General features: G+C 41.0%; 1 protein-coding gene across 6 annotated transcripts in view; it reads left to right on the top strand.

Annotated features, from left to right (window-relative positions):
- Window positions 1-306: 306 nt before the first annotated feature.
- chl1b (cell adhesion molecule L1-like b) overlaps window positions 307-26,397 on the top strand; it is a 79,719-nt gene continuing 53,628 nt past the window's right edge. For 4 of the 6 annotated variants that reach the window (XM_044024152.1, XM_044024150.1, XM_044024151.1 and 1 more), the window contains exon 1: window positions 309-437. The gene's annotated coding sequence lies outside the window, so the exon portion shown is untranslated. Of the gene's footprint in view, window positions 438-26,397 lie in introns of all 6 variants that reach the window. The other 2 variants (XM_044024154.1, XM_044024153.1) reach the window with 2 other exon arrangements.

Genomic DNA, 26,397 nt, shown 5'->3' with positions numbered 1-26,397 from the left:
CTTTCTGCTCATTAGGAGCAGACAGTACAGCCTCTTTCCTGGGGGTGGAGGTTTTCAACCCGGTCACAACGCGGGTAAGTTGCGCCGTACCGTTTTTTCTACGTTGCCATGGGTTTTTACTTTAAAACCCCCACTATTGAATGCGATAGGGACCCTTCTTTTCATTGAGTCTGTCTTTGTGGAGAAGGAGGAGGAAGAAACTGCTATTACTTTTACTGGCGGGGCGGGGGGGAGGCTGTGCGGGGGGGCAGTAGTAGCAACCAAGGGAGGAGAAGGAAAGGAACGGAGGGAGGTGCTCCGGTTTCGACCAACTGAGAAACGCAGAAGCGGCGCACCGCTGACAGTCTGCCCTCCCTCGCTTCTCTCTCCTCTCTGTCATCCTCTCCCTTCAGCAGTGGACACATATTCAACTTTGTGAACAGCCGCCGCTCGTGAAGGTGAGTTCTTGCCCTTTTCTCTGTCTTAACAACGTCTCTAACACATGGCGCTTTATATCTCCCATTCACATCCCCTCTGCTCAGTTTTGTCGCACTTGTTACAGAATGTTGCTAGCTTTGAACACGCGTGGCAGGTTGAGGACGCACCTGTACGTTGCTGTCAAATTTTAAAAAAAAAGAAGATGAGAGAGAGGAAAGCAGGAGAAGGGGGACGTAGTCACGTTTGTGTTCAGATTGTCACGAGTGGAATAGTGAAGTGGACTTTCAACAGGGATAAAACGGCAAGATGTAATGTAACATCCTCTGCATTAAATCCTGTCATGAACCTTTCAATTAAAGGTCCAGTATGTAACAGTTGTTGTAACATTTAGGACAATGTTTTAAGTGTTAAACGACGATCAAAATACATTTAATTTCATTTTCATTGTGGATTGGGGCTGAATATTTTTTATTTTTTTTAAGTTGAAATTGTAATTTAAAAGTGGCAAAAAATACTAAAGGCTACAATGTAATCAAGTACATGTCTGACTATGGTTAAGTTGTATTATGCAAATTTTAATACATAAATGTTAAACAAGTTCCTCATCTTTGCATTCAAGTATCATATTTTGTTGTAGAATAATCTTTGTGAGGTCATGGTGAGTGCAGACATAATAATAATAACAATAATAATAATAATAATAATAAAAGTTTAATTGTTGATTGAAATAAAAAAAAGACAATTAAATTGGACTAAAATCATTAAGCCTGGCTTACAATAAACCTTGTACCTTGTACCTTAATGATCTTGGTGCCATGTGTCCAGAAGTTTACTGCACAAATATCTCTGACCACATAAACCTGATGCAAAATCTAACTTTAAAGGTCCTGTTTGTATCATTTAGGTGGGGGTACTGGCAGAAATTGAGCAAACTTCCCATAATAAGTACAGCATGTTTTGCTGTTTTGTAGCCTTTTATATATACTTTATGGAAAAGTCTGCTTTCTATGTGTCTATAGTAGCCTACACACATTACACATAATGAAGCTTATCACACAAAAAGAAGGGAAACAATGAATAAACCCATTTTTTAAAAAAAGTGTATCCATCAATAATTCATCAGCTAACGCACAATTTGAGTGTGTTTGTATCTTCCAACCAGTTCTGGTATGTGAAGGCCACTGTAGTTTTTTGACTATGAAAAAAGAGGAGTAGAGTCTTCTGCTTGCTGATGTCTTACCATTAGATGTCAGTAATACCTACACACTGTACCTTTAAATACAGTTTAAAATGAAATAAATGATGCTAGAATTGCAGCCTTGTAGAGGTGACATGTCTGAATTAATGCCTTTGTGAGCAGTAAAGTTAATTTGTATCCCCTTTCTAACACTGATCGTAGATCACACCCAACCATCCCTCTCACTTCCTGGCACAGTGACTTACCCATCACACAGTAATGATCTCAGCCTGCTTATCTCTGCCTCTCCTGCACAATACTGAATCACACCTCGTCATCCAGTGTGTTGAATGGCATTATCTCCTTCAGTGTTGCCAGTGGATTTGTGCATTTTATTTTGCATGTGGTACGGTGGGGCTTAGCAATAGTTGCGTGTTGCAGGAGAGAAAATGCCTTAAGTGGATGTGTGCGTAAACCCTGATCTGGCCAGGACCAGTAGTCCTCCTGGGAACTGAAGCTCAGTCTTAATGAAGCAGAATCTCATTTCTAAGGTTCCTGTTTAAGGTGATATTTCAGGTTTTTTGAAGTGTGTTTGTATGAGATACTGACACATATTCACTACTGACTGCTCTGGCAAAGGGACAGGAGGCAAGACAGACTGTAGCCACAAAAGGCACACCTATTAGTCTGTGATATTTTAAGACTATTCTATGTATTTTGCCTGCAGACAGCTTTTTTTTTCCTCACTGGAAGCGGATGTTTGTGTCACTTGTGTAAAACCTCTCACTCCCTGCACCAAAGTCCTTTGAGAAAAGCAATGTATTTACATCAAGGCACACAGGAGTTGTTGATCCAGTGCTGCCTCCATGTGCGAGCTCAAATATAGTTATTTTGTGACTTTGTAATCCTTGTTTGAATTTGCTGTGAAATGTATTGTGGACTTATACAGGTGAACATTTTATTTTTGTTAAGTGGCTAAAATAAGTTTTTTTCTTGCATCCTTATTGGCAGCTATGTTTTCAGTGAGAGAGAGGATCTGTTTCTGAAGATGGTTCCTGTTGCATGTCAGCAACACTTTTTAAATGAATGGAAGTCATTGCAGTGTCCTAACAAGAATAGCTGCACAGCCCTGCATACGTGTGTGTGTGTGTGTGTGTGTACAGTAATGCTTTGTGGGCAGATTTTACTGTAGAGGAACTGCATACCTTTTCAGGATGATTTATTCTTGTATGCTGTGAAAATGTAAGTGGTGTCATGTGGGACTAGACAGAGCCCCAAAGTCTTGCAACAACACATGTTGTGTTTGGAGAAAAAAGGAATTTTGATTTCTTTGTTCAGGCTGCATCCATTGTAGTTGAGGCACTAACAATTCATTCATTGTAGGAAACTTGTATTTTCACGGACAAAACAAACCAGGGGATTAACGATTCCCCTTCCACACTTAATGTAATTGCTCTGTATTGTATTATTATTGTATTATGTCGCACAAGTGTCATGCTTGCATGGCACAAGATTAGAATGAAGGATGAGACTTCAGTCGGCGTGATTAAAATCACATTACAGTGACATTTAAATCAGAGGACTGGTGTTGTGGTTGTTACCTCTAGCTTTGGCAATTGCTGAGGATGTGTAAAGAACAGTTGTTGCATGCATGTTTGATGTTTTTGTTGCATTTATAGTTCAGACATATCTCACGTGGTTAACGTGGCGATTCCCTCCGCATGAATATTTACGAGGCATGCAAATCCATCACACGCGCTGCATGGAAGTGCCACAAATTCAAATGTTGGTTTTCACAGTGTTGTTGGTGTGTGGCGTCTCATTACAGATGATGCCTTTGAGGGTAATCCCAGGAAACAAGAGAAATGTTACATAGTTTATCCATAATTTCATATTTATATTTCTTTTGATGCTTTTCTTTTCTTTTCCCAACAAACTCTGTTTGGTCTATATTGTCTTTTTACACAGTTATTTGCACAGTTTTCAAAGAAACTGAAGACAAAAACTTCTGTTGTTGTAAGCACTCCACTAACACTTTGACTTGCAGTTGTGATGGTGCTGCTCCTGATATGGATCCAGCTGCTGCTAAATGTTAAACACAAAGCCCTTCTGAAGGTCAGACTGATTCTATTAGTGGATATAATCATCTCAAGCTGCTCTCCAACAAGAGTGGGTCCTATTTATGTTCTGAACTGCTCATCCCAGCAGTCAGTGCCACGTGCACATGTGTTCATATAGCCAGAATTATTGCAGGTAAATTGCTAAATTAAATTTCTAGGTCAAAAGATGAGAGTCCCTAATGGCACTTGTCATCACATGTGGTCCCCAGCCGCTCTGTATTCAGGGCAGTGGTGCTTTGTGTCCAGAAGTAGGTCGAATGCTTCTCACCAAACAATTTGAGCGAGAGCCAGTAATTGGACAAGCAAAGTGTCGACCATCTTCCAACCAGTCCATGTCAGCCTGCCCACTCTCCACTTAATATGCAGCTCCAACCTGGCGCATTTCATGGACCTTTTTCCCCTCTTTCTCTATCGTTTAGATTACAAAATGCGGGAAACAGAACATCCTTTGTAGTGGCAGACAGCCCCATTCTTCATTTGTTAGGGGCTGGCATACTCCTATCAATAACAAATGTTGAGGAACACACAGTTATGTTAACTGTTGGGATCAAACTTCCACCTGCACATCAATGGGCTTTTGCACAGTAGGTATCTGGCTGTCTCTGCTGCTCATGCATGGGGTGATAAAAATGCCTCAGCCTACATCTTGCTGCGTTGGTCTCATCTCATACACATTCACAGACTGGATCTGAGGCAGCACGTGCACTGAGGATCAAATAGATTTTGCCTTTACTTTTTCATACAGGTGTGTGTTTTTGAGGTGCTGCAGAGAACAGACATGTTTGTATGTGTGTGCTCAGTGTATTGTCTTGTGTACACATAGGTTGAGGTTAAGAGTGAAGCCACTGAGTGTTTCTTTATGATTGGGCCATATGCACTTGGACTACAACAGTGCTGACTGAAAGATGTATGCAGGCTTTGAAAAAAACACTCACCTGCCAAGGTGGCTGTGAGATGAAAGAAAACCACAGCATGAAGTGATAATTCTTTTTTTTTTTTTTTTAATGTGGTTTTGAGATAATGACACATCAATGAGTCAGCTGTTCCTACCCCCTGCACCGAAAAAACAGCTTTAGACACGGATGCTTGCGCTCACTGAAAACATGGCTTCCAGCTGGGACACAATGAAAACTGATTTTAGCCACCCAATGAACTCTATATCTGCGAAACAAAAAAAAAAGCAAAATGTTTTTTTGCTTTATCTCACCTGTAGACGGACCTTTATAGCTGGAAACATATGTTTGTGAAGTGCTCACTCTCCCAATCCAAAGTCCATAGAGAAAGTCAGCATTTGTAGCTTGCAGAGACATCGGAGCTGCCGTCTACTGCGGCCTCATTTTGTAAATTTGTGTCATTGAGGTAAATCCAAACAAAGGCTTTTAAACACTGAAGAAAATAACACGAAGGAGACGTCAGTGGATCAACAGCTCTTGTGTGTGATAATGTACAATCAGAGATAGTGCAACTTGAAGCACAGTTATCTTACTATAAGTCCTAATGTCAAAATGCTGTTCAACTATTAAGTGAACCGTAGGGACAGAATAAGAGGCTAGAATACTGACAGTGTGAGGCTCGTTGTGCTCACGGTAACAACAAATGTTTAGTGTTTATTGTCAGTGACGAATAACATGCCTCTGTTGTTGTGTCTGGAGCACAACACACAAAACAACTCATCACTGTCACCCTAGAATTATCCTGTAGCAACTCATACAGCTCCAGTGTACAGTGTTCCCCAAACCTCCGTATCTCACAGAAATGTCTTTTTCCACAGCGGTTTACATTTTAAATGTTGTCTTCTTGAAAATATCATCACATTATTTTTAATTAGCCTGACGGCAGGTGGCAGGAGCTCAGCTGCAGGTGGTACTCGAGGCAACGACACGCCCTGTACTCTGCCTCTGATGAGCTGTTTTCTTTGTGGTTAGATAGACCAGATAATTGGTACATTTCTGTGCAAAGTTATACTTCGACATTTATATGGACAACTCTCCTTGTCCCAGTATGCGGGACGGTATGTGATTTTATTTGAACGGAGTGTGTCCTCCTCCGCTACACTAGTTGGAGATATGCCCCCTTTCAGCTTGTAGTATTAGGTGTTTTTTCAGTCTAAAAAAAAATACCATTCAGGAGAATTTCTGTTGGCCTATCAGTGTATTTTAAAGACTATGAGGACCAACTAGATGCAGAGTACAAGCAGTCTGAAGATTCAGTGAAGCCTGAGTGATGTGTGGGTGTAATAGAGTAACTTGCAGCTGTCTGTTCGAACCCATCGTCTTCAACTCCTGCACCGTTTTCCATGTGCTCAAGAACCAACCTTTGATGATTGCTCATTTAGCCAGCAAATTTATTTGTATTCCCACCCCCAATTTATCCGAGCGTGTCACCTCATCCCCGCACTGCAAAGCTCTCACAGTCAACCTAGACCACCCACTCTTCCAGCACTTTGCCCCCAATAATTCTGGCTGTAGTATAGACTACCTACAGTATGTGATTGAGCTCTGTTCCTATAGAGCCATACAAGCTTTAAATAACTAAACCCCCTAAAGTTCAGTGTGTAGTGTTTTAATCCATGTCTTTTGTCTTCATTGTCTGAACCCTGCAATTAAGTTCCCTGTAAACCCTACATTGTGTCTAACACTGAAGGTTTTCTCATTTGTGTTCTGTGTTCTCACCCACTGGAGAAATTAATTTACCTCTTGATGACAAGTAAACTACCTCTGTGTAAGCTGGGGCAACCAAAGGGGGCATTTACCACATTTGTATTAAAGGTTTAAGTGTCTGACAAATTCTAACTACAAATTTGTGAATTCGAACCACTCTAAAACATTTGTCACTGTCTTATCTGTGCACCATCTGCATTGGATGCATCTCTTATCAGCTTCAGCAGTGTAATTTTCAGGCTATGATTCAGTCTGTCGGATGGATTCTGGAGCATAAGATGGCTATTAGAGATTAGAGAAAACAGGCAGACAGCAGTGAGCTGGAGTGAAACGCTGTATCCGACAAAGCAGAGAAACGTATGTAGGGTGTCGCTGGTGGTGATGTAAGAAAACAGTGATTTGATGCCTAGATACAATGTGTGAATTGTGTGAAACCTAAACTGTGATAATGACAAACAATGTAGTCATACCTGGTGGTGTTGAGCTGTTAACATTGTGTGTCCCAATGTGGCTGGCAGATGTGGTGGGAATGTGTGCAGCCGACCTAGCAAGTACCCAGGCTCTAATTGACGTTCAGCTCAGGCTCCGGCACTACAAGCAATTACAGTGACGACTCGTGTTCGCTGTGCTGCAGGCAGAGTAGAGAGTGCTGCAGCGCCGTCGTACCTGAGGCTCCCCCTCTCTCATGTTTGTCACCGCTGACAGCCAGGAAGACACTTTCTATCCAGTATGCTCTGGAAATGTGTTTGGTTGTATGAAATATTCATGTCCTTGCCTGCTCTCTGGCAATGGTGTGTATTTATTTAGCAGATTTTTCTTCTTTTACCTATGACTGATTTAGTGGAGAGATGGAGGTTGTTAATGGAATCCCCTCACCACCGTCATTAGAGGCTGTTAGATGATGCAAAGATAATAGGTGCTGATTATCAGAATGAAAGGCTTATTTCTTATTTAACAGGTCACTATAGCACCAGGGCCAATGCGCACGAACAATTAATCAGTGATTTTAAAACTGAAGGGCAAATCCACAGTGAGGTCAATGTTATCTCATGGGTTCAGGGCTTTTCTTTCCCAGCAGGAGTGGATGAGAGGACAGTATCCAGCATGGACAATGTGCTTTACATGCCTGAAGGTAGAGTTTAGCAGGTCATTGTCTTCTCTCTATGGTAAGCATAAATAGAACATGTATCAGAACATGCGGCATATATTGTTGTATTTTTGCATGCTTTTAATGTCTTTCATGATATCTCTCGTTTACGTGTCATCATTCAGAGAAAAATTAAGACATTCTCTTTGTTGTTCTGTTACGCATCATCCACTTGTTGTGTTCTCATCCTGACCTCCAGGCTCTTTGTGAACGTGTCTTTCATGGGAGTTTTTCCCATCATCTGTTGGATTCAGCACAAAGACAGTGATATCCTCATATGGCTTTGTCGTTGTCATAGTTGTGTTTAATTAATGAATTCAAATTAGGTTCACATGAAAACCATAACCAGTAAAGAGAAACAATAAGGGGGTGTTTTATGAGGAGGATGCTAATCCCTCTGTGCATTGCTGTCAGCATTGAACCCATTTCCCAATCATGTTGTCCTGATTCCTGCATGCCTGCTCAGATTTATGATGCCGCCGTTGAATTACGGGCTACATATCCCCTAAATTCAATGTTTATATTAAATATTGCTAAAAAGGGCAACACAGCCATAAGATTCTCCAAGGGGCAACAAACATGACAGCAATGTCTCAAAGAGTAAGAAGTTATTGCCTTCAAGTCACTGGGATACTGGGATGATTTCCATTTCAATTGTGGGTTCAATTTGGGATAAGTCATGCATACAGAGGTGAAACGAACAAAGAGCATTGGAATAAAAGTGACAAATGTAGAGAATGGAACAGAGGAACCCGTTGTCATTGGCTTTGTGTCCCAGGAAGGGTATTGTGTGTGTGGCTGCATGGATAACGTTACAAGGAGACCCATGGGACATGGACGTGAAGGGCACCAAAAGAAGAGGGAGGACACAATGTGACAGGCAGGGGACACAGAGGACATACAGAGACGCATAAACCTCGTCTCATACTGAAATGCTGTGGAGCCGGTGCCGTTTGCCAGTTCATTTAATGTAATCACTCATCAGATGTTCCCAAACCTCAAATTGCTTGTTTTGTCCAACAAACAGTCCAAACCTTATTCAATTAGCAGTCATTTTAAATAGGTTGGCAGGTCCAACTTAGAACCTGCAAATTAAGAGGGAGGGTATTCGGCAGGGATGGTGCACCTACCATCCAGAGGTTGCCTGGATTGTTTTAGCCAATTTATGGTCTCTGATAGGACATTTAGCAACTTACTGGCATTGGTGGGAATTATCTCTGATGATGGCCAATGGCTATGCAGCCTTTGCACATTATGTGGAGACATAGATAACTGCTCCGAAATAAGGCTCCACAGGCATTGTTGCCACTGGCTAGTATCAGGCCTAGCACAATGGGTCAATGACTATATTTTTTATTTTAAAGGCCAGTTTTCCTGACTATGTGTGTACAGTATGTGTCTTTCTCTGGATTAATATTAACAACAGCTAATTGGGGAACATGAGTTAGTGGGTGTAGTGCAGGGTCTATAGTGTGTAGAAGTTGCGACCATTAGGTGACCTAGGTGACCTCAGAAATGTCAGTGCTTCTGCAAACACACATGCAGTTCAGTAAACAAACACTTGCTGCTGTTGTCACTTTGTGGAAATAGAGGCATTTCTAATTAGGTCACGGGTGAAGACAATACACTGAACGTTTTGGAAACATCGTTCAGTTTTGTGTCTTTTTTGATATTGTCAGGAATATTGTTAGTGCAATAATTGTAATACTATGACCTTATCACTGGCATTTTTTTCATGACGGGCTGACATTTTCTTTAATGGGGTAGAGGGCTATCAGCCCAACAATAATAATAATTGCCTGTTTCATGCTTCAAACTATAATTATTATTCAACTGGCTTTTTTGGACGACCTCTAGTAGCACTCAGTTTGCTTATGCATATTCAGAAAAAAATGCCTCTGTCAAAAACATGTTCTGGTACAAATCAGTACTTCATCATTTGTCGTAGATAATGTGTCCCTTAAGTGCTGTAGCAGTCTGTCTAGAAGTAGGAGAGGAAATGTGTCCATGTGACTGAGGTGAGGTGTGACAGGCACGGTGCTGTATGTCCAAAGGCTTCCCCTGGGACCTCATTACACCATGTCAGACTCCGCTGGGTACTGGTGGACTGCTGGGAGCCCCAAGCCATTGCAGCTACATGTATGTTGATTTGGTGTGAACACGCAAATGCCACACGAAGGCTTTTTATTGGCTGAGTGAGGCCCAGAGTCAAACACGGTACTATCGTCCAAAACAGAAGATTAGGGTGCAGATTAGACATGATCTGAATCATGAAACGCCCAAGTGGGCACTTTGCTAATTGGGCTAACACATGAGCAAGAAGTTTAATCCTTTTCTTGTTTTCTCTTGTTGCCATTTCATTGATTTGTGTCCCCTTTTTGTCATTTACTGTCACAGAGAATGTGCAGACAACAAACTAACTCATATATATAATATATAATCTGTATTCAGGTATTGTGGTGCATTGCATCTTTGCAGTGAGATGCTGGTTTTCATTTGTCCATCTTGAAATTTTAATTGCATGTAACACATGCCCTTGGTTCAAGTAACCTTCAATCCACCTGTTTCTGCATAGCAAAACATGCTATAGACAAACAAAGTGAAGTGAACTAAACACATGCTCCACGTGAGTACAGTGGAAACTATATTGTTTATCCTTATATGGCATTTTTTTTGTAATTATCATGAATAATATGATGGAGGACTGCCCTGTTGAGTACACAGTTATCGTTGTTTTCAGTCTTTTCCTCACAACTCGCATGCTCAGCCGCTCAGTGTTGTGATAGTTTTGAAGGTCTTTGCACTTGTCCTTTAGCGTCTCCTACAAAGAGCCAAAACACAGCATGCCTATTTCTTAATGTGCTCACCAACAGACTTAGCAAATGTTGAGTGGAAGGAGCTTGCCAAGCCCGTACATATTCCAAATTAATTAATCAGCTTTGGGGGCTCAGCTCTCCATTTTCACAAGTGTGACCCACAGACCAGCAGTTATGAACTTCAGACCTTGTTGACCTCATTATTTTTACAACTCCAGAATTTTTGGGTGGAAACCACAACCTCTTGCAGAGCATATTTTGTAGACTCATAGCACATTCCAAATAACCTCACCTTGTAACACTTTGTGTGGTTTCAAGTGGAATTCTAATGACTGTGGTGTGATTGTTTTTTGCTGCCAAATTGAGACCAGTCACATTTTGTCATTCGAGTCAGAGCTATTATGATGTTGAGGCTTAAAGAAAATAGCTTGGTGCTAAATCACTATGCATTTTAGTCACAAATTGACTCATTTGAACACGCAAGAGGGCAGTGATATGGGTAAGTACTGTTAAATTGCATTAGCTAATCAGTGTAATGCAGGCTTTCCTGTACACAGCTAACAGAATGGGGCACATTTTGAGAGTGGTGCTCATTAGGAAATACCAACCAATTGAGCACTTTCTATAATTGGAATAATTTTCATTTAAGAAAGAAGCAAACAAACACTTTAATGCAGCACTGCTGAACTGTTAAGACAGTAGATGGGGTCGATTGAGGTTTTTACCTGGATAGTGGAGGAATGTGACCTCACAGAAAAGTGGTTCCTGGTTTGAATCCTGTTTAGATTGAGGCAGGTATTTGTGGTGTTTACATATTCTCTCCAGGTATTTCAGCTTCTTCCCAAAAGTCCAAAGACATTAGATTTGGGGCTAGGTCAATTGGAGGTGTGCTTGCGAGTTAGAGCTGTAGGATTCAGGAGAAAGATAGTGATACAGTATGTTTATTTCTAAGTGAAGATAACGCTGTCTTTAAATTTTAACCAGGAATCAACAAGAATAAGTAGTTCTAATGAGGAAAAAAATGTCTCCATGTCTAAACAGCAGAACAAAAAACATGAAGGAATCCACATCACCACACACTTGGATCTGCTGTCATCTCTGTCACACACAAACAATAAGTGGTATGAATGATTGATAGATCGATAGTGTTTTTGTCCTACTATATATGGTGTAATATGGAAGAAAACATTCAAGCCAGTGAGAAAGACACTGTGACTGTTGTGTGAACTTCCTCAGCACAGATGGCATAATACAGAATTTATGTTATACATTTTTTTTTTAAGAAGGGTTCTTTAAACCAGACAAGAAAACACAAAAGTAACTTTTAGTCACAATGGTATTGTGTTGGAGAATTGCAGAATTAGGGAAGGAAACGTGTGTTTGCTAAAAATCAATCTGAAAAGAAAGAGTGCCCTGCAGCCCCAGCAATTATTTATTTTGATTTGTCTGCATGTGTTCATCCGATTGCACTTGTGTTACTCTATCTTACACACTGTATTAGGAAAACATTTTAATAAGAACGTCTGAGATGTGAATGTGATTTTTTTTTGTGGAGGTAAAACTACATCTGGCCCTTTAACAACAGCAGACATCTGTAAGCCATGGTAAAAACACGTTTAATGTGGTTTGGTTTGTAAATGGGGAGCCACATTTTTTGAACTCAATCAAAATTCTTTGGTTTACTTTGGTGTATGTGCAAACCTTAGACGTTAGTGTGAGTGGTTTTGCCAATTTGAGGTGGCTTAAAGGCTCAAAGTAACAGATTTGAGAATCAAAAACAGATCAATAATTGGTGATCCTGAAGAAATCCTGCTTTAATATCTGAATTCTCCCATCAGTTCTAACGTGATATGTAACACAGGCTTGGAACTCAGGGTGGTCTTCAGTGGTGTGATCCACCTTCATCACCACAACTTTTGAAGACGCACTGCTGTGGATGGTTTGTTGTCTTTAACGTTGAAATTTGCATTTAAATTGGATTCATGCTGCCGTGATTTATTTTCTCAAGACAGTGACAGAGTTTTGTCGACTGCTTTGCCTCTTGAGTGTCTTGCATCTGCTACAACCATGATAACAGGAGCAGGATTTTTCTGCAGTGGAATTGTGGTCTTACTCAGTTTTATAGTGCACCAGAACCACACATTAGCCACTGACAGATCACTTGTGTCTCATAAATTCTATCCAAACTAGAGATTAAAGTCAAGTCTAGTCTGTCATGGGTGATGGCTTTTTCTCTTGTAGCAAAGAAAAATCATTTCCTCATATTGGAAAGAAAATTGAACTCAATCATTTTTGACCAATTTAAATTTAAGTGAAGTGGGGACCACATTACAACAAAGTGGTGCTACTATAAAGCCTTTTTCGCATTAAAATAAGCGGGTATACCCAGAACATTTGAACTACAAAAAGGTTCTTTAAAACCCATGTTCACGGGGTCTTGTGTTCCTACTAATGCTGATTGGAGATTAAAAACCTGTGCACATTGCACTCACATCCTTAAAGGTTAATAGCACCCGTTCAGTGTTACCATTTGCCTGGAAAAATAGATTCATTAATCTGAAGCTCTTTGAAGTCACGTTGATGTCACATATGTGATTTATCCACCTTTATAAAAATAGTCAAAGAGTGTGCCAGCTCTGCAGGGGTCATGATTATTTAGGAGGCCATGGTGGGACGGGATCATGGGATGACAGTTTGACACTGGATGTTTGCGGAGATCACCTCAGAAAGCCACTATAATTGACAACGTTAGCCTTGAGGTCTGTCACTTTTCTGACAGCCGATGAATTTGCGCGTGCCTTCCCGGAGATAACAAATTCGTACCTTCTGTTTTTTAAGCCATTTTACACTTCAGTACTTCCTCTCTAACAGCCACTTGCCCCAGCTGAGCCACAGTTTGCACCCTGTTTCATGGATATGTGATTATCCTTATTCAATGTGTGAAGTGGGTGAAGCAGGGGCCAGCATGCCCTCATGAAAGTCTGTCCACTGGTTTGATTCCCCCAGCATGTTTGTCTTCTTGTTAAACTGGTGCTGTATAGTCCCTCTGGCTCTCCAGCGTGTGGTGTAACTCACCTGCCGCTGAAACATTTAAATCATGTACTCGAGCACTGAGAGGTCCCCGGGTCCCTATTTACAGCCAAACCAAAGTTACAGATGGCTTTGCCTCTTCCTGTGGTTCACTAGTGAAAAAAGGTGCTGGGAGCTTGAAGGTTATACAGGCAGGTTTTCCTCTGTTGTTCCGTGTCGAATGTCATTACCAACACACAGAGGCCTCTTTAATACTTGAGCCCTTCTTTTTCTTCACCACCTGCAGTGTGGTGGGATTTTAGCTGGGGTCAAAAGTGTGCCAGGAGCAGTGCTATTAACCCTGCATATTGTTCCTTTAGCAGACTCTTCCTCTGTTCTTTCTAGAGCAGATTGCATTCCTTCCAGCGAGCTTGGACATAGTTAGCAAGCTCTCAAAGAACCTTCATGCAGTGGACAACAGTGGACACTCTTTTCTTCCCATTTACACAACCCTCATTTTTCAACTCCTGTTTACACCAAAGCTGCTCCTCCTTGGGTTTGCTTCAGCTGTCTCAGTCATGAAGTAAACAACATCCCTTCTCTCATTCGCTACACGGCCAGAGTCTAAAGACTTCATTCAAATGGAGTGAAAAACAATGAGTCTTCTCCACTGTGTGTTTGTGGGAGTGTGTGTCTTAACTTAACAAAGACAGGCTGGTGCTCACTTTGTAACTTGACAGAGAGTCCCTTTAGCATCTTAGTGAAGGGAGGAGGGGTTTCCAGCCATCACAGCAGTGGTATTTTGATCTGCTGCAGCAGGGAAATGTAAATCAGTACAGGGATGTTGTTCACACTTCACATGTGATTTCACGTTAATGGTGTCAATAGGAACGCTAAGCTTGCATTCTTTTTACTTGAAACTTTTCATGAGGTTTTTTTCAAAGACATTAGTCTGTAATTAGGGATGTTCATGATTCACTGTTGGTATTTTGATTGCCAATTAATCATAAACAATGTGTAATTATTTAACTCCAACACAGATGGTAAAACAGCTGTGACTGAATAGAATTAGTCAAAAGTATATAATAATCAAGCAGGCCTGGATCCTCCATCATTTTACAATTGCATGTGCGCTACCCTGGAGAGATAGGAACACATTGAATATGTGGTGTGAGTGATGGCTATTCATCCTCTGTGTAGAGGCTGTCCATGTGGTGATTCATATTGTATGTAGCTGGAGGAGAATGCTATAACTGTCTGTAGCTCTAGATCAGAGACTGTTAGAGTGCTGAGCCTGAAAAGATGTTACGCTGGCTCCAACTGAAACCAGAGAGGGATTTGTTTTGCTCAATAAGTGGTGAAAATTGTGGCAAAATGGCCTTGCCTCCCCATTCTCCACCACACATACAGTGGCTGATTTATAAGTCTGCATGTCTCCAGTTTCCTGCTGCTGTGTTAAAGCGGGAGGTGGGGTGATTAAACTGATGGCGAAGCTTTCATTCTAGTTCACAGTCAGTAAACCGCAACCAGATTGGCCCAAAAGAAAATCCATTGCTATGATTTGCCTCATTTATTGATGTGTTTAAAAAAAAAACGATTTACAGTACATGAAAGGAAAAGTAAACGGGGTTGATCAAAGAAGTATGTGCTTCACTGTATGAAAGAGATGTTCTGAGTCATTTGATTCTGGTCTTGACCCAGTAAATGTAAAAAAACTACTATCAACACAAGAGCTTTCATATCCCCTCCCTGTCGGACCAGTGCTTGAAGCTCCAGAGCCCAGAATGCAGAGAACAGCAAGTCCTCAGCCATCATCATTAGGGCTGCATGACTGTGGACACTAATGGCTGTCCCCATTTTGCTGCCTCGGCACATTTAGACGACTCATCTGAGAATTGAGGGTGTGAACACATGAATTAATTCTAGCGAGGTGAATTCAGTGCTTTTTTTCCTGCGTTAGAACAAGATGTAGGATAAGAAAACCCTTATATTGAGGACCCAACATAACTGCACACATTCAGCCATCCCATTGAATCATCAAAGGATGCTAATGGATGAGTTTGTCCTTGTTTATCTCCATTTAAAGCCTGGAAATGATGGTGTTGTTTACTTGTTTCTAAATTGAGAAGGGGGGCGAGCATGTGGAAACAGTGGTGGCAGCGTTAAAACGGGGGGGATGGTAAAATTGACGGGCAATGGATGTGCAGTCCCTGGACTCCTAATTGTGTTTTAAGATTTCAAATAGCTACATAAACATCTTTGAAAGGGAAATACTCCCAACACCAGAAGGTGTGGTGGTAAATGTCTATGTGCATATTTCAGCAAATGAAGATTTATCACCTCAGTTTCTCAAGAAAGTGGTAAATGCAATATTTGAAAATCAATAAAGGGTCATGACAAGGCACATTCATCAAGTTTGTTTATTTCTTCAGTCATGGCAGAAAGCTTTACATGGCCATCTTTTTCCAATTACATGCAAAGGCGGACATAGTCTCACCCTCTTTCTGCTGTTTTGTAGTGGCAGTATAGATTTTCAGCCATCAGAATGAACTCTATAGTGAAGAGCCCGCAGTCATTGTGCATGGCTTTTCCCTGGTTTTGGGCACAATCATTCCCTCCTTCAAATGTACACTTTACAAATCAATAAGCTTTCACAGTAATTTAACTCTGTATGCCCCTGAGTACTTACACTCTAAGCAGCAAATCCACTGTATATCTTCAGTAGAATCAAATCAGCATGGCTCCCTGTTGTCATTGCACTCCAAAAAAGGCTCTTTAATTGATGTCATGGCACAGCCTGCACAGCATTACACGTTTATTTTTCTCTGTGTAAGCCCTTTACAGGGTTAACTCAAGAGGATGCGGATAAATAGTGCCTGGTTTTCCTCTTGGTTTGGCTAGATTTGCCACAATTCCACACAAAAAAATACTGAATTTACATTTTTACTTCTGATTCCAGTGTGATTCTGGCATGTAGGGTGACATTGATGATGATTAGCCCAGTGGCTGAGCTCTGCTCCTACCTGATGCGGATCAATACTCATTGCAGTGAGATCAATCCCCCATACTGAGCAGAGGTCAGGATCCCCAATGACAAAAATGTTGGTTGTGACCAAACTGGACCTCAGGGGCTGATGTCAGTTATAATTTTCACAAGCAAAAACATTTTAAAACCAACAGAGGTGAGAATCTCTTGGTGCCTTGGTATTATATTAGACTTGACGATTCAGAGGGCCTCAGTTTGATTATAAACATTTAACACTCCATTTTGATGCATTGCATTTCTTTTCAAAAAAAGTGTATTTAATGATCCATAATTTCTACTTGCATGTTTTTACTTCCTTTTATCTTATTAAATGCAACAAGATGTCTGAGAGAACTAGCAAAATAAAATACACTGACCCTCTAACAACAAACAACAGTATTAATTCCGTTCCCCCTCAGTTTTTCTCCTCAGGATTAACAGCAAAATGCTCAGCACGGCAGACAACTGGTTCTAGAGAATCAAAGCATTTGCCTGTTGCTAAGAAGCACTGTCCGTCCATTGTTCATCATTAGTCAGAGCTGAGGAATATGCATTATGGATGGTGCAGTCAGTCAGTCCACATTACACATGAACTGTGTTATGAGTGTTTGGAGATAAAAGTAAGGATGTTAGACAGTGAAGAGCCTGCCTCACGCTGACCACAAACCCTACTGTGACACACAGCATGAGATAGACTCAGAGATCAATCAAAGTCTTCACTAATGGAAACAACTGTAAAGTTCTGTCCATTACTAGCCTCTTCAAAGCAGTGAAAGGTGGAATACATTTGCCACTTCTGTCCTTTTCATGTGTTAATTCTGTCGAAAAAAAGTACCAAAAATTACATTACATTACATTTAAAGATTCAATATTTTTCAAAAACTAAATGTATTTTCTTGTGTGGTCAATTTTGTCCTGTCCCAGTAAAGACAGGTAATAAATGAAGCCCTGGCTGCTGTTATTGACATATTTTATTTGATCTAAACACCCTTCAGTCAAACTGAAACCCTGTAGAAGACCAACATTCAATGCACAGTGTTGCATGTGTCTTTAAACAGAACTTTGACACTTCTTGAAGCAAAAAGAGAACATGCAAAACGAGGATTAAGGTTTAAAGTGTAAAAAAAAGTGGGAAAAAAACAAATGTCATTTTGTTACAGGTTTTTAAAATGCACGTGCATAGAAAATAGAAGTGCACAGATAAAAAGAAAACATTTTGTAGGAAAGTCTGCTGTCAAATGTTCTCTCTCAGTGCTGTCCCAACTTCAATATGTCCAAAACAGAGCAATTCCTAAGCCCTTTAATAGAGTCTTTCAGGGAGGCACAGGAAGAGGAACAAATGCCTCTATTCACTAGCGTCCAAAATGCTAATGCCTCCGGCTCTTAACACGTTTATAAGGGTTCCCATGTCACGACATGGCATCGTCTACCCCTAATGGTGGCTGTGGCTGTGGACCGCATGAAAAAGCCAGACAAATTATAGAACATGACAAATATGACAACAAGATTGCTGGTTACCCGGGGAACAGGAAACCCTGTTTTCCCCCTGGAAGATTCACGTTATGTCACACTAAATATTGAGGTTTATTTTGTCACAATGACTGTGGTCATTGAAACCTCTGTTCGAAGTGGAGCCTCATCCCTGACATTTAAAATGTCTATAAAAAGTTACTGGCATGAAGCGGTTTTGTTGCAACAACAGCCCACACATGAGGGTAGTTGCGGTCTTTGTTGGAATGGTTAAAAAGGAAAACAAAGAAATAAAGCAACCAATAGTACGGGTGCTGATATTGTAAGTTCGCCATTCCAGTGCCTTATATTGAATTCCTGTAACTATGCACATCTGTATGTAAATGGCAGCAACACAAAAATCTGTACTGGAGAAAGTTTCTGCTGGCAAATAAATGAAGGTCAGACTGGGTTTAACTTGAGAAAGCAATTACTCCTTATCTGCATGAGTGTTGGAAGGCAGGCAGCAGAGCGAGGCTTCAGCTTCCAGGTCCCTTTGCATTGACATTCCATCAGCTTCTCAGAAGGTATTTCTTGAATGACACTGTGGCTAACCTGTGGAACAGGTCTCAGTGGTGCATCGATGAGTTTGAATGATTGGACAAAGGAATGTGTCAAACCTTTCTCGCAACTCCTAATTCCATTTTCAATATGGCATTTCTCGATCCAAAGCTTTTCCAGATGGCCATTTGGTGACAAGACAAAAAGTGGATTGACATTATTGAACTGTTCAGGAGATGAAGCGTGAGGTGCAGTCTCCAAAGACTACGCTCCCTATCGTGCCATCGTTATCGATGTATGTTTAAATTGAAAGTACAAAGTAAACATTAGTGTCAATTGACTGTGCAACAGTAGAGCAACAGAGTGACCAACTGCCATCAGTACCTCTTTTCAAGACAAGTGAATTGTTGTGTATTCAGTATTTTCATACATTTTACCCTGGTTAGGCCTGCCTCATACTCCACATGCGCAGACCCTTTGGGGACATATGTGAACTCCCCAACATCTGTGACCTTATGGACTGCACACTCTGGCTGAGCTTACTCTTTATAGCACAACACTTTCCACTCCAGTCAGTGTTGCACAGACATTGAAGAAGATGGTAATCATAAACGTTTGCTTGAGGATAGGAGAGGAGCTCCACCACCAGCCACACATGTCCAAGCCATTGTTCAAAGAGTAAAAGCAAAAACAAAACTCCTGGTGAGAAATCAATGCTATTGGGATAAAATGTAAGTGAGTACACATGCATGTAATTCTAGACAGACGCACACCATAATTTTAGTATGACTGGAGTTGGGGCCATGTACATGCATTCAGAAATGCAAAGTGGACACAGAACACAGAAAGTTCGAGCCAGACCTTATTTCATGGTGTTTTAAATTCTGTGTTTTACCATCATTTTCATTAATTCTGTCATGGTCAAGTGCCCACTTGTGCACCAGCTCTCCTTGCTCCTTTTTACTTTAAGTCAAGGACAAAATTGTTAAGCTGGACATTAATAAATGATTGTGCCAAGAACAAAGTTATACCAGGTTTGTTACAGTCTGGGTCACTTTCTCATCAGTCACAATGACAGGTGAAATAAAATGTGTTCATTCATTCGGACATTAGCAATACAGATTTGCCCTTTGAGTGTAGCAGGGGGCTGGAGGCAATCCCAGCTGACATTGGGCTGACATTCACCAGTCTATCACAGGACTGACATAGACTGACATGACACAAATATCTATTCATGCCATTCCCATTCACACTAATGGGCAATTTAGAATCGTTAATTGTCCTAACCTGCGTGTCTCTGGACTGTGGGAGAGTAAGCCAGACTACCAGCAGAAAACCCATAGACACATTATCTTGCTGTTACGCAACCTTTCCTGACTGGAAACTGAAGTTTGTGTTGCTTTGTAAACCACTCACCCCAGCACCTAAATCACAGATTTGGTATACAAGGGTTGTTTGTTCAAGGGCTGTTGCTTCCACCACAAAGTTTAAATGTGCTACTATGTGACATAAGTGTATAACATCCTTGGATCAATTTTACTTCAATGACAATTGACTCTTATGTCTATGAGCTAAAAACACAGATTATCTCTATGGACTTGGGTGCAGTAGGGTGATCACTTAAATGCTAAGATAAAGTAGCAAAGGCATTGTTAGAATATTGGTTACCAAAAATATATGTAGTGCAAGAATGCACTCAAGTGCAGAGTAAATGTTATAATTTTGAGAATGATCTCCCGTCATGTCTACAAGCTGGTCAATGCAAACTTTCAGAATATTTTGGCCAAATGTTTGGCCCATCTGCCATGAACAGGCTGAATTGCTTTAATGTCATAAAAAACACGTCCCATTCTATAGTGAGTGGTACATTCTCTTTGATGGACCACCTTTGTTGTCATTGTTCCACAGCTCTTTTCTTGTCAAGTACTGATTGTACGCTGCATCTTCAGCGCTTTCAGTCTGTTGACATAAGCATCAAAAGACATAATGAGCTTGAAGTTGCTGGTACCTTTTAGTCAAACAAAGCTCTTCACATGTGTGTTGTTTGCCTTTGGATGACCTGTGCTGCTGAGCTCACAATGCCATTTGTTCCATCGTCAGTTAACCTCATTATCCAGCCACCATGTGCGGCCACAGCGAGGTCAGCTACAAGTCTGTGCCTGGATCACCACTGGCCAACTGGCTACTGAGATATATTACAAACCACAAAACAAATCTATGTTGCCTAAGTGTTTGGAGGAGTATGCATGATGACAGTACCATTCTTTCCCCTGGCTGCAGATAGAGACAGAATGCCATCAATAATGATTTCTTACCTCCATTTTCTTCCTTCCCCCTGCCACAAATTAGATCTTGTCCCACTCAGTTCTGTTGCTGCACAGAAGCTACGTAAATGATGTTGCTGCCTCAGTACTTTAACATAATTGTAGATTCAGAAATTGTGGACTCCAGTCTTTTTTGGCATCAACCTCTTGATAGCACTTGAGACTTGAATTATCTCCTTCTTTGCGCAATTGGAATGAGGATGTTTTTGTAGCTATTATCTCTCAAACAGTTTAACCATTTACACACAGCCTGTTGCAATGACAATTATATGCATTTTGTTTTTACTTTGCTTTACTTCTTACATTTATGGAAACATGACAGCTCTAGTCATAGTCCAATATTCCCTCTGATTGCCCTCAGGTGTGAACTGATAAGGTACTTAGTATTAGTCTGATAGTGCTCGAATCCTTGGATCAGATATTGTAAGAAGGAAAACGTGGCAATATGTGTTTTTTTAAAAGCAGGAAAAACTGTCAGACTGAAAGGCTATGATGTCGGTATCTTTTCAGACACAAAAAGTGGTATCAAGCCAACCCTAAATGCCCTACCTGTTGTGCTATAATCAGCTCCAGTGAAGTTGCCTGCTGTGTTATTCAGAAATAGGTTCTTGTGTTCATGCTCTTTCATGAGAATGAAAAGAATATAGAAAAAAGGTTCACCTTATTCCACATTGTTCGGTAATTATAGTACCATGTCATAAATAAATTAGAATATATTTTAAATTTTAAAACAAAAAATAAACTATTAAATGCTTGCAGTGTGACAGCAGAGCTGAGTAAAGCCTTGCGATGAAAGGACAGAAACTGAGCAGCAGACTGTTATCCATGTATACTGCAATATTGGTTGAAATAAACAGAAAGAAAACATAAATTGAATGTGGGAAAAGTACAGCTGTTAGTTCTCCTCTATGTGACTTTTTGTACAGCAAACAGCAGCAAAACCTCCACCCACACAGAAAACACAAAGCAATATTCTGTCTTCAGGCAGAGCTTTTGATGTTGGCCTGACAAAGGCACCAACTCCAAAAGCTCTTTTCAGTGCACTTTTTTTTTTTAAATGCCCCATGTGTCCTTTCAAGTTGTGAAAAGATAACTTTCTGGGTGTGCCTCGTGCTTCAGTTTGAAACGGGCATTTGTTATACATTTGTTTGAGCATCCTTTCAAATGATACTGGCTCTCTGAAACACTGAGAGCTTTTAGCTCTTTATTTGGTGACACACTCCACATCTGTCACAGTGGTTACGATGCTGGATACATATTTCATCGTGCCTACATTGTCCTGTGGTCACATTTCTTGTTTTATGGTTTTTGTTCTCCTCTTTTATCATTGCACTTTACCACTGCGGCCCATAAAGAGTGAAACAGAAATGGAAGTAAGCCATTTTTATGACTGGCTCTTCAGTTTTTCACCTAATGAAGGGACTGTACCTGTTATGCCCCAAGTCTGCAGGTGCTGCTTTAACGCTCATTCATAAATTTCTGCTGCCCCATAATGTACTAAGCTGTCAGTATCATGCTTGAAGTTGTAGGCAAATGTTGGGTTCTTGCACTTTCTCAGCAGGCCCCTCTGGACTCAGTGAATTATTTATTATTGACTGAGTTTTTCCATGTATCCTGGGCTGTGCTTGATTGTCAAGGAATATATGTAGTATGAAAAATATAAGTAGACATTGATAAGCAATCCATCATGTGAAGCCAGGAGGGATATTTGCATGGTTTCTTGGTACACTGGAAGGAATTGTGCCTGTGGGCTATTATACCTCACTTGGGCTAATTGGCTACCAAGAGAGGCTCTGAGAAATATAGGACTGCAGGATTCTCACTAGTGTTTCCCACATTAAAAAAAAAACACAAAAACAAAAAAAGTAACATTTTTTAAGATTAATTTTGGAGATACAATGATTTCTAGTTGTTGCTAAGGCAAAGTAACACAGAGAGAAAATTGTCAGCCCACACACACACTGAAGTAGAGTTGCTTTTTTGTGTTCAGTGAATGACCATGAGGATGAAGTTTGAAAGGTTGTGTAGCAAGCCTATTGATGAGCATTTCTTTGTAAAAACACACACTCCCAGACTTACACACACACACATCTTTAATTCGTCTGCCTCCTCATCTCTTGCTGTGCGACCATGTGAGACGGATCCTGTCGACATTTTCCACCTCAGGATTAAATGTGTAGCGCGACGGGCCGCTCTGCCTCAGTGCTCCTAAAGAGCTGACCCCCGCGGAAGTGTGTGTGTGAAGAGGTGGCGGACAGGGCGCTCCTTAAAAGGCCATTAGATCCTTACGGCTTATTATGGGTGGGTGTGCAACTAAATTATCTCCCCTGCTTTTCCTTGTCGTAAGACTGTAGTTGGGAAATAGGGGCTGTCAGGATAGCAGCAAAAACATAAAACACCTCAGTATAGGAATTAGGCCACAACGGCAAGTGAAGTCACCTCATACTTAGACCAGTTCAGAGAGAAACAATGGCAACTGCACAGATGGCGTCATGTGGTAAGGCTCCTTGAAGGTACATTCTATCAAATTAAGCGAAAATGTATTGGTGAAGTTGCATGTTGCAGTTCACCTTTCCTTTCCAAGTTTGTTGGAGAGCCTATGTAGCCTTTAGTAAGCATCAAAACTCAAAGGTAAAAATCTGAAGGTCCAAAGTGGCAGCCTTTATCTAGCTGACTCAACCCGTGATGTGTAATAAAATGGCTCATTCCACAATCAGGTGATTGTACACACACACACATCTTTTATCTTTAGCTAACCATACAGTGGTTATCCTCGCCTAGTCTCTCTCCCTTGCAGTTAGGTGTCTGTGAAGTCAAACACAAATGCAAGTTGTGTAAACGTCTCTCACCTGCTATTATACTCTGTCACACTGGTGGAAGAGATATTAAAGTGGGTGGAGCCAAACAGATCCCTGCTGTTACGTACAGTCACCCTTGAGGGGTGGGAGGTTGCGATTGTTGGGCAAAAAAAAAAAAAAAAGATCCTACTGGAAATAATTAATCCTACTGGATGGAATCAGGAGAACACACTGGTGGTGCCTTGAGTGTTTCCTGATGAACCTTTTCTGTGGCAGGTGGGCTGTTAACTGATGGAGGTGATCATCTTTTCATTTAGCTTCCTGCCTGCAGGACTTTTCTATTAAATTACAACTGAGCCGCCCTCTCCAGAGAAGAGGATTTGATTCAGGCTCTATGAGTGTGTACTTGTGTGAGCAGGTCTGTGTGCATAATGTGTGTGTGTGTGTGTGTGTGTGTGTGTGTGTGTGTGGATACACAGGGAGACTCTGGGCCAAAGTGTGTATGCTGATCCATCCAATCATTTGAAACCATGTGTGTCCAGGGTATATCTCAAAGCAGAGCCAAGCCTGGTTGCCATGCCAACACATTATGCTGAGAAACACTGCGTTTATCTTAATGAATTCATTATTCAAGTTTATATTTGACTCTGTATTCTCTGTCAGCTGTGTACACACTCTAAATAGCAGGAGAGTAGAGGCCTCTTCCATTGCAAAAAGTGACCTGGGGAAAAAGCTTATTGATTCTTGGTGGGGGGGATATGATTAAATTGAGTTCTAAGTGGGCACTTTATCTGAACTTGTCTACTGGAGAGGAGATAGGAAACTATAGGAGCCAGTGTGCTTTTGTATGGGTTCTGCTATACTATTTTCTCTTTGATGTGTTGAAATTAACCCCCCACCTCCTTCTACACAGGGTTCAATGGCACAGATAGTCTCATAACTCTGAGCCCTCAAAGTGAAAAACGATTCGATTGACTAGTCGACCGCTGGTCACTCTTGACGTGGGGACCTGAAATATGACCAATTACGTTAAAGGTGAATTAAAGTTCAGAACTACTGTAAATCTACACATTATCATGGTTAGGCCCAGCCCACTAACCAGAATCCCCGCCACCTCCAATCTGTGTGCTGTCGTGTCCTCAGATGAGAAACTGAACCGCAAACGGCCCATAACAAGTGTGCCAGCAGCATGTAAAAGATGTGTGAATGGCAAAATTGGTCTACTGCTTCTAGTACTGCTACTACCACTCCTACTACTACTGCTGCTGCAGCTACTACTACTGTCACTGGTATTGCTATTGCTGCTGCTACTATTACCCCCTTGGCTAATGCTACTGCTCCATCTCCTCCTCCTCCTACTAGTACTGCTACTAACAACAACAATAATAATAATAATAATAATAATAATAAAAATGATGATGTAAATGCTACTGCAAATTTTAAATTTCAACGATTTTCACTGCCATGTAAGAGACAAGAGACAATCGTGTTTGTTGTTTGATGAAACCCAAGTATTATGGGTGTGGTGCAGCCGTAGGTGGAACAGACGTTGTTGTGCACATTGTGTTCAGTAGGTGTACTAATCAGGAGTAGAGATCCCCTGATCACTGCCATGATCGCTGAGAGCACCATCTGTGATGCTCGGCTGGCCGGCAGTCTGGCAGTGAGAGAGACGGGTAACAGTCTGCTGCTCAGTCTCTGTCCTTTCCTCCCAAGGCTTTACTCAGCTCTGCCGTCACACTGCATGAGTAAACTGTTTTTCTTGACTTGAAAGACCTGGAACCACTTAACACTTGCCTGCAGACACATCTTAAATGACACCACCATTACAACATGAAACATTTGATATTGTTTAGATAAACCACAGAATGTGTGCACTGTAGCCCCCCCATTGGATGTTTTGTGATTCATCTGTTTATTTCATCTTTTTTCTTTTTTCTTTTTTTTTTAGATACTATTGTTTGATCAGCATCTTTGTAGTGTGCTGTGCTGAATAAATCAACTGTCATCAGGGATCTGGAAATAATTGAGAAGACCATTAAAGTGCCATGGATAATGGAGAATTGCACATAAATATGGGCAATTTCATTGCTGGAATTTTGCCTGTTTTTCATTAACAGTCACAGGTCATATAGTGCACAACATGTCACAATTGTAATGGCAGTAGTTCACAGGTTCCCTGACAGAACTTCATACATGTTTGTGTCTTTAAAATATATGAAAGAAGCCTATAAATACACCATCATGTAGTACACTGTAGTCAACGGCTCCACATTGCATCAGCGCAAGGAAACTTTTCATCAGTGCCCTCAGCGATGAGTATGAAGAGAGGGGTTACTTGTTACTATGGCAACCCGTGAGACAACCATACAGAAATGCACTTGTGTTCATATCGATTCAGAGTGCAGAGATTAAAAGCCTGTAGCATGAGCAAAATGTCGGTTTTCTGCAAGTGCCAGGTAAGAGGCTTATTGACCGTTTTTGACAGACTGCGTAACAGACGACCTTTTTTTTGTGAAATGGGCTGTGTGCCTGAAGTTCAATTAAAAGACTCACACTGTGTGTAGACAGAATGTTTGCCAAGTGGTGAGAAAAGTGTAAAACAGTCTTGGTGCTTTCTCAGCAGCCTGGTTGTCCTTGAGGAATATTGATGGCCCACCTTATCTCATTTTTAAATCCCTTTAAATCCCTTTGATGCTCTAACTTCTGATGTCTAGGTTTCGGGGGTATCATGTGAGCACTTGTAGTGAAAACATACTCCTATTTTGGGCTTTTAGTGCGGCCATGAACTGTGGGTGCAAGCATATCAGTTTTTCTTCCTCTGCGCTCAAAGCATGTCAGTGGAGAAGCGCTGTAGCTTCAGTTTTCTTTGGGGCTCTGTGTTGTTTTTGCTG

Source organism: Solea senegalensis, linkage group LG4, assembly GCF_019176455.1.
Source record: "Solea senegalensis isolate Sse05_10M linkage group LG4, IFAPA_SoseM_1, whole genome shotgun sequence".
Taxonomy (NCBI): Eukaryota; Metazoa; Chordata; class Actinopteri; order Pleuronectiformes; family Soleidae; genus Solea; species Solea senegalensis.
This window is presented reverse-complemented; position numbering and strand designations above follow the sequence as displayed.